Source organism: Bos javanicus, chromosome 20 (genome assembly GCF_032452875.1).
Source record: "Bos javanicus breed banteng chromosome 20, ARS-OSU_banteng_1.0, whole genome shotgun sequence".
Taxonomy (NCBI): domain Eukaryota; kingdom Metazoa; phylum Chordata; class Mammalia; order Artiodactyla; family Bovidae; genus Bos; species Bos javanicus.
The window spans coordinates 7,260,523-7,264,211 of record NC_083887.1 but is presented as its reverse complement, the minus strand read 5'-3'; the positions used below and the strand labels follow the sequence as shown (position 1 = coordinate 7,264,211).

The 3,689-nt window shown below is 46.8% G+C and overlaps 1 non-coding gene across 1 annotated transcript; it reads right to left on the bottom strand.

The window, feature by feature from the left end:
* Positions 1–665: 665 nt before the first annotated feature.
* Positions 666–768, bottom strand: LOC133233858 (U6 spliceosomal RNA). Its single transcript, XR_009731903.1, has one exon. It is a non-coding gene; the product is annotated as a U6 spliceosomal RNA (small nuclear RNA).
* Between the last annotated feature and the right edge of the window lie 2,921 nt (positions 769–3,689).

Genomic DNA, 3,689 nt, shown 5'->3' with positions numbered 1-3,689 from the left:
ATCTCCCTTAAGCGTTGCACGGAAGGCCACAAAGTGCGCATGCGCTCTCCAGGCTCCCCACCTACGACCCCCGAGCCCCAATCCAGCCTGGACGGGACTGTAGTGGAGGCATCCCTCTATGCTGCTGCGGCACTCTGCCCTGGCGTCCGCACCTCTCATGCCCAGGGAACCCTCTCCACCGCCTGCTCAGCAAGCCTCCTTTCTGTATCAGGCCATCTCTGACTCACTTCATTTGTTGACCGCCCCACGCTGCATTCAGGATTTCAGTTCCCCAACCAGGGGTGGAAACGGCGCCCCCTGCAGTGGGGAGCTTGGAGTCTTGACCACTGAGCCGCCAGGGAAGTCCCAAACTCTGACTCATTTTAAATTGTTATTTACATCATCTGCATTTACCAATAACAACAAAGGGGAATTCTTTGGGTGTGGACAAACCTCAGGGAATAGATGCTTCGGGCTGTTTGGAGAACTATGGTCCGTGTTTGGGAAGACTCAAGTGTGGGAAATGAAGTAGAGAAAGTGAAACAGGCGTGGAAAGGAAGCATGAGCGTGACTCCTATAGCATTCAGTTCAGTTCAGTCGCTCAGTCGTGTCTGACTCTTTGCGACCTCATGAATTGCAGCACGCTAGGCCTCCCTGTCCATCACCAACTCCCGGAATTCACTCAAAAAAATATGGAACCCTTCACGAATTTGCGTGTCACCCTTGCTTAGGGGCCGTGCTAATCTCTGTATCGTTCCATTAGGTCCCTACAATGCTCTGGCTTGAGAAAGGAAATGACTCATTTGGATTTGCCTACCTGGTAGCACACGTCACATGAGAAACACTGATAACTTGCTGTGTATGGGACCATCTGATTCTCATTCTGGCCTAGCCTCCCCCAAGGGAACCCTGCCCTGACATCCTGTCACCACCGCCCCCACCCCACCCTCACACTGCCCCCCCACCCAACCCCAAACAGGCTCCAAAACACAGCAGTAGACCTAAATGAGGTAGAGTCTCTCTTATCAGGACTTCCGTGGTGGCTTAGAAGGTAAAGAATCTGCCTGCAGTGTGGGAGACTTGGGCTCGATCCCTGGGATGGGCAGATCCCCTGGAGGAGGGCATGGCAACCCATTCCAGTATTCTTGCCCAGAGAATCCCCAGGGACAAAGGAGCATGGTGAACTACCCATGGGGTCGCAAAGAGTCAGACATGACTAAGCGGCTAAGCACAGCACAACACAGCCTTCTTATCTGAGTAAAGCTTGTATCAAAAAACCCTCAAGATTTCCATGGTCGGGATACAACCCTGAGATGGATTAAAATCAAATCCTGATTCCCCTCCCAGCACCCAAACCCTGAATCATGTTCTTATGTCCTAATCTTGCTCTAAGGGTTTTCAAAGCACACAGCTAAATTGCTCAGATCCATTTACGTTGAAAGGGACATGGGATCTGCCCTAGGACAACAAATAACTGGATTTGCTTCTTAAAGTCCCAGCGTGCTCCAGCCATCGAGAATATTGTCAGTGGCAGGGGTGAGTGAGCCTAATGGACTAGAGGAAATAGTAATGATGGCATCTGCTGCAACTGACTCTGTGCCAGGTACTTCATATACATGGTCTCTAATGCTTCCAGTGGCCCTGCAAAAATGATGTGTCTGTCTCAATTTTGCAGATAGAAAACAGATTCAAATAAGACAAGCAACTTGTTCAAAGTCACACAGTAAGTTACAAGGTTAAGTTCCTGTTATAGGGTGAGTTCTCCAGAAGCAGAGAGTAAGAAGAATGATGGATGTGAAAGTACTCTATTAGGAGAAATTCCTAGGAAAACTGGTAGTGGAGTAGAGAAGTGGGACCAGAAAAGAAACTAGGCCAAGTAAAGACCCAATGTCAGGGGAAGTCTCAAAAGTAAGCTCTAAAGACAAAATTGGTTGCAGAGTTGATCCAATCAGGGAAAGAGATTTGGGGTATTTATACCCCTGAACCAGTTGGTTCTAGGCTAAGGACTGCCCCCACACCCCCCTCACCGTGAAGATGTAAATTCTCAAATAGTTCCCTGCTCTGCTTGCTGGTTCAAGTGTGCTTGAAGTTCAAGTGGTTCAAGATATTGCTTCATCAGTGTGAGGGAAAGTGCAAAGAATCAGGGGCTGGCTTCTGGGAAGAAAGCAGGCTGAGAGCCAGGTGCTCACAAATGGTGGGGGCCTTGTCTTCTCTGCTGGGACATACCCCTGTCCCAGACACAGTTCTGGAGCCATAGACCTTCTGCATCCAGGGACCGCCTTGTCAGACCTTGACTGCAGCACTATTGGGGTCCAGGCAATGCTACACAGTCATAAAAAACCTCAGTTTTAAACCTTTGCTTCTAGCAAAGATAAAGTGAGAGAATGGAAAGATGTCTTCATTTAACTTTAATTTCTCAGACCCAGCTTGTCTCTAATGCACTGTAAATTAATGTTTTATTTATTTCCTATGATTATCTTTTAATTAGCAAATTTATATTGTGTGACACTTTCTTCTGTGATGGGACTTTTTGTCTATTTTTAGAATATCATCAATAGATTATTAATAGAATATAACAATGATCTAAAACATCAGTCATGACATTCTCATAAGTCATGACATCCTCATACTAGTCATGATTATCAGTGTTTAAAGTTACATTATTTGCTATAAAATTTTTGATATTTCACATTGGTCACATGTTTTTAAATCATATTTTGTCATGTATAAAAATGAACAAAGTGTGACATTTCATAGTAAAAGCATACTTTTCTTAAATATAACTATAAAAACAACATGTCCAATTCTTGTTAACTTGTTTTGGCATCTTTATTTAACATACTGGAAACCATGATGGGGCTTCCCAAGTGGCACAGTGGTAAAGAATCCACCTGCCAATGCAGGAGACGAGGGTTCGATCCCTGGGTCAGGAAGATCCTCTGGAAGAGGAAATGGCAACCCACTCCAGTATTCTTGCCTGAAAATTTCCATGGATAGAGGAGCCTGGCGGGCTACAAGTCCATGGGGACCACAGAGAGTCAGATACAACTGAGCAACAGAGCACTGGAAACCTTGGTATGAGAGGGAGGCTGAGCCTCTCAAATCCTGAGAAAACTGCTAAGAAAGCAGTGGTGAAGCTGTGGTGACACCCAGCAGTGGGGCAGCCACCCTCCTGGGCAGAGAAAAAGAGCAACCAAGACGTCAGGCTCAAGACGTCACACATGGGTGCAAATGGCCACCAACCGTTCACTCTTCAGGAGCCAGACCAACAGCACAGGACGGTACTACATACTCAGTAAGTGAAATGATAAAGTATCCTAAAGACTCATGGGCTGTAGGGAACAGTTCCAGATGAGGTAAAAGGCCTTTGAATCTGGAGGGGCTGAGCCAGCAGCCTGAGCTGCCAGAGGTTGGAAGCCAGCACACAGCCTGTCTTGCTGCAGCCCAGGAGCCTCCAGCATGGGACAACCCCTCCCCCGGCCTCCTCAGCAGCATGGCCAGGGCTGACTCACTCTTCACACTCACCTCAGGGGGAGCTGCCTCAGAGCAAAACGCAAGGGTACGTTTGACATTACTTATAGCAACGATCTGCAGGCTTTTACTCAATATCCATACTGTCGAAAAAATAATTTTTTTTAACACATCCTTAATATCTGCAGAACAAAATTTTGACCTAGATCTTTCTGTCATTGGCTGACAAGGTGACGTAC